Genomic DNA, 11,997 nt, shown 5'->3' with positions numbered 1-11,997 from the left:
GGTTCAGAGCCTGCAGACACCCAGACCTATGAAAGAGGTGAGGCCATCAGCCTCCAAATGACTATGTACTCAGAAAGATCTAAAGCATCAGCCAGGCTTGTCCAGAGGAGAAAACCAGTGCACCAATGTGAATGCTGCTTTAAGCTATGAGGTTTTACGATTGCTGGTCACATGGTATAAACAAACTGATGTAAAAGTACAGGCTTTTTAACCTCACCTCAGGAGGTTTTCCCAGGCCCATCTCCAGCGAGGTTGCACTCCATCTGAAGGCAGCAGCTCTTCTGACTTCCACCACCAAGGTTTATCTCCGCCTGCTCTTAAACTTCATCTAAGTGAGTTCATGCACATATGCTTCTTTGTTTCTAACTTCTTTTGCTCAGAAGAGTTTTCAGAGTTCACTTCTGTTTGTTGTCAGTGGTCCATTCCTTTCATTAGAGAGTGCTCTTCCTCGTGTGTCTGTAGGACACGTCTGTTTAAACTTCTGGGCTGTTTCCATTTGGCTCATGTGTAAATCCAGCTTACATGAACATCAATGTACGCGTCTCTTTGTGCTCATATATTTTCATTTCTTTCAGCTAACCATCCAAGTGAAAATACTAGGTTTTAGTAGAGATGTAGTTAATATCAAACAGTTTTTCCAATCCACTGAAACATTATAGATGATTAGTAGGAATGTATAAATATTTCAACTACTCAAATATTAACCAACACTTGAAATTGTCAGACTTTATAATTTTAGCCACTATTGCGGCTATTTAGTGATAATGAATTATGGCTTTCTTTTGAATTTGGAAAATATTAATAATGAGCATTCGTCATGTGATTAATTAGCCACTTGTATATGTCCTTGGTGAAGTGTCAGTTCAAATCTTTGGTCCAATGTTTATTTGCTCATATTGTCAATTGTTTTTTTTTACAGAAATTAAGAAATTTAAAAATGTGTATGTATGTATAATTTTATATTTATTCAAGCTTTTACAATTCTTATTTTCCTCATGTCATTCATTATTCTCCTTTGTACATGTATTAATTTTATTTATCTAAGAACTTCCTTTGATCTTTATCATGTTATGGGTCTATTTGTGATAGTTCTCTTAGCTATCACTTATCTGAAAATATTTTTATCTCACTTTTAAACAATATTTTCACTAGATAAAGAATTTTTTTCCCTTCAGCACTTTAAAATGTTGCTTTGTTTCTATGAATTTTCATGGCTTCTTGCATATTACCTGGTATTCTTATCATTATTCCCTGCATCTAATGTCTTACTCTATTTGTTTTTTATTGTTCTAAAATTTTTCTTTCTCCTGGGTTTTCAGAAGTTTGACAGTAAGCTATCTCATTTTGATTTTCTTAGTATGTCCTACCTCAGGTTCTCTGAGATTCTGGGATCTCTGCATTTGTTTTTTACCAAATTTAGGTGATTTATGCTCATGGTTCTCATTGACATATTATTTGTCTCCCTTAATATTTTCTCCTTATTTTTTGGGATTCTAATTCCATGCATGTTAGGCTTGATATTCTTTGAGTCATTAGGTTCTTTTTATTATTATTATTATTATTATTATTATTATTATTATTATTATTTTATTATTATTATTATTATTTTGGTGTACCAGGAATGGAACTCAGGGGCTCTAAGCCACTGAGCCACATCTCCAGCCCCATTTTGTATTTTATTTAGAGAGAGGGTCTCACTGAGTTGCCTAGTGTCTCGCTTTTTTGCTGAGGTTGGCTTTGAACTCATGATCCTCCTGCCTCAGCCTTCTGAACTGCTGGGGATTACAGGTGTGCACCACCGTACCCAGCTTCTGTTCATTATTTTTTTAATATTACTTTTTTTCCTTGTGGGGGATCTGCTCTTAATCCTCTAATATATATTTTTAAATACTCAAGCTCTCAGGTAGGCCCCAGAGTGGCCTGAGAGAGCAGGAAAGGTGACTGGCTTGGCTCGTATGGTGATCAGAAGGTGGGCTGCACAAGGACTCCCAGGGGACTGTAGAGCTTATGCCAAAGGAGCCAGAACCAGGCTTTCGTGTCCACTTACCCAAATACAGGGACATAAAGCAAAAAGGAGGTCCCTGGGATTGGAATCTGTCCCCAAATACCAGAGTCAATCTCTCCCTTACACCTTCTAACTCCTACCTCCTTAGCTCCGCCTGCGTTCCCTGTTTGGTTTTTTCCCATGCTTGACCACCATCCTCTAATTATCTATTTACCTGTGAAACATCTCTTTCTCATTCATACAATAAAATATGAAGACACAAGCTTTGCTCATGACTGTGTCTTTTGTGTGGAGAACAGTGCCAAACCCGGTTTGATAAACATTTGTTTGTCATTCAAAAAAAAAATTGCAATAAGAATAACACTTAGGATTTATGGGTGCATCTTTTCTGTGGTACTACATCTTAGCTTGATGAAAGGGAAAGCTTCCATAAACATATCTTACTCCCAGACTTCCGTTTATAAAACCTCCGGCAATCTCTGAGCCCAGGTCTCTTGCTTTTTTCTGGTCCCAAGCACCTCTGTCTCACTGTCTGTACATGCTACATCCTAGAATTTGCCTTTCCTGCTCTATACTGACCTTTCTCATCAGTCCCAAAGGAAGGGATCCTCAGTGAGAAAAGGAAAAGAAAACAGAAAATAGGTAACATTCCTATTTCTTGGTAAAACCGAGTCCTGTATCTTCTGTAGAAGACTTATCCCTTAATTTATGCATTTACTATCACTTACACTAATTCCCTCATTCCATATGTCTCCTAATAACCAAAGTCTTTTTTTTGTTGTTGTTCACCTGCTTGGTTGAAGATGTTTGAGTTAACTGTTACACCCCGTCTCAATTTATTTAAGCAACTCCCTAGTAACTGATTTTTTTGTAATGATATTATTCTTTAAACCAGAACTATAGATTACACAAATAATTTGTGATTTTATTATTCAATTCTTTGGCTTTCAGCTGATTTCTTTCTTGACACTATAATTCAAATAATAAAAAGCTAACTCTCAAGACAAAGTGAGCAAGAGGGAGGGAGAAGGAGCACTGAGAATTTTCTTGTGTGTTATTTGATCTTTGCTGAAAAATATTCTCTTTTACTGGATAATCCTTCTTCCTTCTCCTCTATGCCATCTGAGAGTTCTCGTCCTTGAAGAACTTTATGTTTTAGGCCTTTGCTGCTGTACTAAACTAAATAGTTATGTTCTTTTTAGTGAGAATGTTTATTTGATACTTTCTAAAATTTTTATTGCTCAGGTTCTTTTTCCCACTATGTCTTTAAACAATGCTTTATTCTAGAAAAGACACAGTATGAAAAAGAAAAAAAAAAAAAAGGCTTAGCTTTGCTCCTAACATTTTATTGGTACTTGATATTTATCAGTTTGCTTTCTTCTTCATTCAGGTAAATGAAAAGATTTATTTAAGGACCACTAAACATGCTCATTTTATATATATATATATATATATATATATATATATATATATATATATATCAGGAATAAAGATATTTTTCAGTCTGCTCAAGTGGGGTAAATGTTGAGGAAGTAATGTCAGCTCTTGCACACAACAGTAACTAACAAACAAGTTAGTCAATTCTGCAAAAGCTGAATGAATAGAGCTTATTCACATCAAAACAAAAGGCTTTGATCTGCGTGACCCATGAGCAATTTTAGGGAATTCTGACTTTTCACTCATTTTATTATCTACAGATTATGATTGTAAGGAACATATTTGAATGCCAGTTTGATGAAAGGATTCTCCATTTCAGGCAAGAAAATAAGAATATACTTGAAATCAAAGTTTCCTGAGGAATAATACCAACAATTATACTCAGTTTTAGTGTTACTTGGTCCTTTTTTGAGAGACCAAGACATTTTCTACCCTGTACCTCTACAAATTCTTCATGGCTAAAGAAGGAAATCTCTACTGCTGAACTTTTCCTCAACATGAAAGTTATCTCTCCATTGCTGAAAATAAATGAAACTTGAGGATTTACTGAAATAGATTGTAAATGTGCATAAATATAAAATGGAATTGGTGTTTGATCAATAGTGTTCTCAAAGGTGGGGGTCTAGTGGTACACTGGCTTATAAGCTTTGACACCAGTCGATAGCATGGCAACTGGGAGGACTCACGCTCAGGCTTTTGAATTCAGTGGAGAAAATCCTGTTTCTTTGCGTGAGCATTGGGAAATATTATGAAAGAGGATGTGAAACAAAAAATAAAAACAGGCATAGAAAACAAACCATTTCTCTAATTGAGCTACTCAACCACTGACATGCAAGCAGGTCAATGTCCAAAGAAAAATGTTATGGTTAAGGTATGAAGTGTCAGCCAAACTCACCTGTGAGACAACACAAGAATTTTCAGAGGTGAAATGATTAGATTATAAGAGATGTAACCTCATCAGTGGAGTAAGCCACTGAGAATGAATTAACCAGGTGATAACTTCAGGCAGGTGGGGTGTGGCTGGAGGAGGTGGCTCACTGGGGATATAACTTTGCGGTTTCCATTTTGCCCCTGATTAGTGGAGCTCTCTCTGCTGCCTAGAGTTGTGTCCTGAGCTGCTCTCCTCCACCATGTCATTCTGCCATGATGTGACACATCACCTTGGGCCTGGAGCTAGGAAATGAGACCTCTGAAACTACAAGCCAAAATAACATTTCCTCCTCCCATGTTGCTTTTGTTGGGTCTTTTGGACACAGTGGTGAAAAAGCTGAGTAAAATAAAAAGGAAAATATAAGGCAAGTTTCTAGGATGCCTTCTGATCCTAGCAGCTGTTTCCTTCATTTTTGCTGATAAGGTATAAAAGATTAATTTAATATGACCAGAAATTTTCATTTTTGTATAAATCAAGTACGTTGAAGTATATTTATACCATAGAAGAATGATCTATTCCCTCAAATTATGGCAGCTTTTAATACACTTTAACAAAGTGTAGACATGTTCTTAATTAACCTTCCCTTAATAGAGCTGCCACATTAAATGATGCTGTTTTCTCAATTAATCATACAGTTTGCAGTCCATATATAAGAAAGCTCATGACTAGCAGATTCTGTTTCAGTGTATCCACACACCTCTTTTCCCAACAGATAAATAAAATGCAAGCATGGTGGTCCCTAAGCCAAAAATTTCCACTTAACTTTATAGTCTTTATTTAATTTAACTGAATATGAATCAAATCCATCAGCTATGAGCCTAAATGAAAAAAAAATATTCTAAGAAAACCAATCTGTGTGCTTTGCAAAAATTGTCTATTCCATAAAGAATGTTGTAGAATCAGGATAGGAAATATAATTGAAAATAGGAAGGAAAAGAGGTAACAATCTATATAAAACATCTCGGCACTCAGGTGATTTACAAGTATTTTTACAGCTTTTGTTCCATCCTGAAGAAAGTCAGTGTGGAACGTGAGGATATACTGTGGGCATAACTTTCATGAGAGAGATAATATGGATTTCTAATCAGTTAATCTATACTCATAGAAATGGCTGTGCATCAAAAATTTGATCAATGAATGTACTTTATTTTTTTGGTCAAATAAGAGTATTTTATTTTAGAAAAATCTTACATTACCATTCTGACTACAGTAAGTCAGAGTCTATAAAAAGATGCAATTAGTATATCAAAAGTAGAAGACTCAGGAGGATTGAGAATTCGAAGCCAGACTCAGCAATGGCAAGACACTAAGCAGCTAAGTGAAACCCTTTATGTAAATAAAATACAAAATAGGGCTGGGGATTGGCTCAGTGGTTGAGTGCCCCTGAATTCAATTCCTGGTACCAAAACCAAAACAAACAAAAAAAGGCAAATGTAATCAATAAAGATTGTATTGCTTTAAAAAAAAAAAAGTAGAGGCGTGCACAAATTTGTAGGTCCTGAATTGTATCTGTGAAATTACAATTTACTAATTGGTGACTTTGCATCAGATATTGAATCTGAAAACTTCATTTTAAAAATGTGTAGAATAATGACTTATTTAATGTTCACAGTGAGAACCAAATGAAATCATGTACATTTAGTTCGCCTACATTAAGCGATCTAAATATGGTATGCAACATGTGATGCTAATAACTGTCCAGGAAGAAGAACAGCTGATCCAAAGCTAATGAAGCTGACACTTTCACAAACCTTATTTAAATTACAATTTTAATCATGCTTCATTAAAATATTATTACTGTTTGATACTTTGCATAATGTATATTTCTTAGAATAGTTGGTTAATGTAAAATTCCTGCAGAACTCTATATTTTCGCATTATGTTTTTTATTTCTTGTGATATTTGGTTAACGTCAAATTTATTCATCACTATATAACCTATCTAACATCACACAATTTGGATAATTTATCAAGGACTGGTAAATAGCATATTTTATACATTTATGGAAAAATTATTCTGAAAAAATGAATGAACTTCTTAAAGCTATAAATTCAATTAAATAAATATTTGTATTCTCACGATGCTTCTTTTTGACTGAGTTTTTAATTTACCTTCTATGGATTTTAAGATGAGGAATCTTACAATATATAGTTATTTTGTTAAATAACAACGCAGCAAGGAAAATAGGAGACATGAGCCTAATTTAGAGGTAAATTAAAATTCTCTCTGCTCAGAAATCTAGTTAATATTTGTGTTGAGCCCCAATTTTGTGTTCTTTGAAAACTCCTAGCAGTCCATCTGCTTCTTGTAATTTATAGCTTTTTTTGCAGTTGCTTCTGGTAGTTCAGTTACCCTTCATTTGTGATGACAAAGTTTTGTTGCTATTGAATCTCTGATTATTTTGAATCATGGCAATAACTGTGCAAAATAGTCTCTTTCCTACTATATCTGTCAAAAATTTCTATGGTTTGGATCTAGAATGTTTGCCAAAGTGTTCAGAAGTGTTCAGAAGTGTGGCTTTTGTGAAATCAATGGATCATGAGGGCTTTGACCTTATCAGTGGATGAATCCATTTGATTGTTTAATAATTTAAATAGACTCCTGGGAGATGGTGAAAACTGTAGGTAGGTGGGCCATGGCTGGAGAAAGTAGGGAAAGTAGGTTACTAGAGGATATAGCCTTGGTGAGGCTATCTGGCTCCAGCCCCTTCCTCCCCCCGCCTCACATCCATCTCTCTCTCTCTCTCTCTCTCTCTCTCCCTCCCTCCCTCCCTCCCTCCCTCCCTCCCTCCCTCCTGTGGTTGACATGACCAGACTAACTTTTATCCACCATGCCCTTCCACCATCATGATGCTTCTACCTTGGAGCCAACAGACCATGGACTAAACTCTGAAACTATGAGCCAAAATAAATATTTCTCTTGCTATACTGTTCTTGGAAAGTATATTGATCACAGTGATAAAAAGGTGTGTAACACAAAAGTTAAGAATCAATGCACATGAATGTGTGTGTGTGTGTGTTTCCCCAAAGTTGTACACAAGTAAATAACAAGAACAGAATTTTAACCTCTTTCCCAAGCCTCAGGTCTTTTCAGTGCATCTATTATGCATAGAGGAAAAATAAGGTTTCCTTGTGTGCACACAGAAGGGCAACCTAACCCAGGCTGGGAGGAAGAGGTCTTTTCCAACACTGCTAGAGCAACTGTTTTATGTTCCAGCCTTGATGGAAGAGTTGTTCTTTCCTGTTGCCTTACCCTTGCTGTGTTTTGGTTGTTTAGTTCTACTCTCCAACAATCCATTTTCCACTGTGGAAATTCTATGCAATTTTTTTTTTAGATGTACACAATCTTCTCAAAACTTCTGATATAGGTTATTTTTAATTTTTTTAGTTGTTAATAAACCTTTATTCATTTTATTCATTTATTTTTTTCTGTGATGCTGAGGATAGAACCCAGTGCCTCACACATGCTAGGCAAGTGCTCTACTACTGAGCTACAAGCCCAGCCCTAGATACTTAATAGATATTTTATAGTTATTGATATTAATAAGAGTCTTGATAATATTCAAAATTAATGGAACTTTCCCACTGTACTAGGCATTGTGTTCAGTGGAATATGTGAGGCATAGGGTATTCACAAGGCTGGCATCTGGTTAAGACTCTTAAGAATTTGAAACGTTAAAATTCTAAGGTCATACAGCTATTAAATAATATGATGGAATTTGAACCCAGGCATTCTGAGTCTGGAGTCCAGATTCCTTTTTGCTGCCTTCTATTTTCAGAGTAGATACATTCAGAATATTCAACATTGATTCACAGGAAGCCTATGCCATTTTGCTTTCTCCAGTGTGAAGTTTATTCCTGGAGTTAAACTTTTCAATGAAACAAAAATAATTTTTTTGAACCGCTAGACTCCTGGAGGATTGATTATAAAACTTAGATACACTATAATTGTGAAAACAGAGACCTGAGAAAAACAATGAAGGTGTTAATTAAAAAAATCACTGTTGAAAAAAATTATAACTCAGATTTCAGGGACAGAAAGAAGAAAGTTGAAGGGAATTTAGAGTAAAATAAGTCAGTGCAATTACTCTCTCTGCATCTCCTCAAACACACCAACTGTCATGAGCAGCATACTTCTTAAATGCTCAAGTTACAGAAACTGTTTTTGCCATTCGTATTTTTACAAGTTAGTATTTATCTCTGATCTATCTGATTTCTTATTTTAATAATGGATTTAATGCCTGTAAAGACATTTTCCATAAATCAGTTTCAGAAGAGCCCAAAAGAAAAGAAAACATAAAAATTACCATGTTAAGAAGAATTTATTATAAAGCCATATAAAAATGTTCTTCAGTTTTATAAAAGATCTTTGTGAAATATTTCTGCTGTTTTTGTTTTCTGTATCGTATGATTAGACACTTAACCATGAACATAAAAATTCAGAGAATTGTTTAATAATGCCCAATAAAAATGCCTGCCAATCTCTAGTGAGTAATGCATGGATGGATATTTGACAACTTGAAGTGTTAACATATTTTGTCATCCAGTATTTTATCTGGTACAAAAAATAAATTCTTTGTTACTGCTACTAATTCTCTTCTTTCCCATTCAGTAGTTATAAAAACATGATTATTATTATTTTATCATTTAGGAATAGGTATTTCAGAACAATTCACAGATGTGTTTTGAAAATTAAACTTTGAATAAGGATTGCATGTCAGATAAACCCAAGGATGGAAGAGTAGATTGCAAACCTGAAACCCTGAGTGTGTTGCACAATGCCTTGTACATGGTAGAAGTTCAATAACATCAAAAGCAAAATAGCTGAGCAAAAATAGTGTATGTGATAGAATCGATGGCAAGCTCTCATACTGAATATATCATCAAAGTGTGTGATCATATACAAAAATTGCTTTAGAATTAAGGTTTCCAAAACTTATCCCATTTAAGTCTAATTTTGTTTTGAAAAAGTAGTATTAAATGGCAATATAGTTAAATTATTGTATGCAGTATATTGTAATGCTTAACTGAATTTGAAAGGAAAATTTTTGAGAATAATACTATAAGTTGGAATCAACATTCTCTTACACTTTTAAATTTTACAAGTTAATAATCTGACCTCACTGGGAAATCACTGTGTCTCTCTTGACCTTCACTGTAAAGTGGGAATTGTCACAATTCAATTCTTCTTCATAGGATTGTTATGATGTTCTGACATCCAGAATATAGTTGAGAATATGTAGATGCTCACAATTTGCCTTTAATACTATTTCTGTCTTTGTGAATTTCTACCTTGAATGTTAAACTTTTTAAATGTAGGGGAAACAATGCTTTTAAGGACTATCTATTTGTGAGTTGAGTTATTTAAATTTGCTTAGCTCTAAGTAATGAAAAATGCTTAGCTGGACTTTAGTGTATTTATTTTTGCATTTTTTAAAATTGATTTTTCTCTTTACTTAGAGTTCTCATTTTCCTTCTTTTCCACATTTATTCCTATCTCCTTTTATCAACACCCTAAATTTTTAAAAGAAACCATCTGTTCTGCAACTTTAATCTATATATTTCAACTAAATATTTATCATGCCTTATCCAGGCATTCTCTCCCTATCTACTTTGTTCCCTGTCTGTGCCAGAGCCAACCAGAGTTAAGAACAATGACTGAGACTTCTTTTTCTGGGAGAGTAGAGGAGGAGAAGAGCACTTTTTCTTTCTGTGTTTATTGAAATAGAGAGAAAATGTGATTGCAGAGGTAATGAAAGTTACTATATGTCAAGAAATTTGTAATGTTTTGAACAACCAACAATAAAAAATTAAAAAAAAAAAAAAGCATAAAATGAAGAGAAAATGAGTCTTTTGTCTCATGTTTGAGCTCCTGGTGTCCTTAGGTGTTATGGAGTCACAACCAATACATTGTCTTTATTTAAATGCATTTAATGAGCTTTCCTGTCATTTGCAACCAAAAGATAGTACAATGGTGGTGCACCCGTGGTGAGGCTAGCTGTCATTTGTGTTATGTCTGGTGTTCTTTCCTTTATCACCCAATCCACCAAACATCGTTCCAAAAGGCTATAACTAGTGGGTTCTGGGCTCAGAAGTGAGTTTGACAGCATTTCATACTAACATGAATAAAAATGCTTTGAAAGTTTTGAGAGTTTTGTAATGTAACTTCTTAGATTCATTCTTTTGTTTTCTTTTAGCTTTCTTCAAAATCTTTGCTGTATTTTGGAGAGACGATGCTGTTGATAGTTAACATATTGCTGACGAATGTCCTAAGTGTCTTAGAAATATTAAATACTTAGGAAAAGTATTTAATATTTTTCAATTTCGTTCTTGATTGATAAAATAGGGATAAAGCTATCTGACGTGCTTGAAATTCCTAAGTTGATGGGAAACTCTTCATTATTCAAACGATAATCACGAACCTACACTTTCTGAATCCAATTTTATTTCCCTCTAAATGTTTACATTACAACATTTCATTTTTTCTTGGCACTTCAGAGGACAGAGCCACAAGAGAGAGGAGAAAAAAAATAATACCAGCAAGCATTATGTTTTGTTACCTAGTTTGGTCTCAGATAAAGTCTGTCATCTCAATAAGAGTTTGGATCTTGGAGAACACATTCCTTTGTTCTTGAACTTTTTCTGTGCTTAAAAGTTCTGTTTTATTTTTCCCCTCCTACAATTTTTTTTAAGAATATCACTTTATTAAGTATTAAAATTTTCTAGAAGAACAGTGAGGCCTGGTTTTATACCCTCAGATACAGCAATGGTTTCAGAGGAGGCAGTGTTCAGTGGGCATTCTAATAGTTCAAATGTGCCTTAACACATCCGCACTTGCTGGGAACCTTCCTGTTTTATGGCCTCCCCAATTCAATCCTGCTTCCTCAGGTGGAAGACAGCTAAGAAACCTGCTCAGATTTCCCTCCCTCAACCTCCCTGCTGGCAGCATTTCTATTTCCTTCTATTCTAAAAGAGGCTGCTCAGATTTCCTTTGTGGGGTACAGGTCCCCCCTGGCTTCTTCCGCTCTTGCTCGGCAACAGGTGGCTGTTTTGAACGGTCAGATCCCCTTTACTCCCTGGCTGTCAGAATTCATTCCCAGTGGGAAGGTAGACATCTGAGTTTCTTTCAGACTTCAATGGGTAAGTTGCCAATTTTCCATTTTATAAAAATAATTTTCCTTTGATGGAATAATCTCATTCCTGAACCATTCCATTAAGCAAAAATAAAAGGGATTTCAACCATATTTAAAGCTGAATCAGTATTGATCAGTCTGATGCCTTTTCCCTGACATCTGCCAAAAGGTCTCCAAGCATATGGGTCAATTCTGTTAACCAAAGAGAAATGGAGTAAAAATTCCGGCAATCTTGCTTTTAATGATCAATGTTTCATGATAGATTTCAGTGTGCTTTTCTTTACCAATATATTTGGATTTGGAAAACATTCGTGAATCAGATTATCTAAGGAGAGGACACAGCACCATATACAATAAAAATATTCACCCCCATAACAGTGAATGTCAGTCAGGTTTGGAAGTTATTAGGAAAAGTGATTATCTTAACAATAGAAAATGAAAATGCTTACTATGTGTCTTTTTCCACAGGAAGAGACTAAGAAAGTAGTCCCC

This window comes from Marmota flaviventris, chromosome 15 (genome assembly GCF_047511675.1).
Source record: "Marmota flaviventris isolate mMarFla1 chromosome 15, mMarFla1.hap1, whole genome shotgun sequence".
Lineage (NCBI taxonomy): Eukaryota > Metazoa > Chordata > Mammalia > Rodentia > Sciuridae > Marmota > Marmota flaviventris.
Note: the sequence above shows the minus strand (reverse complement) of the source record.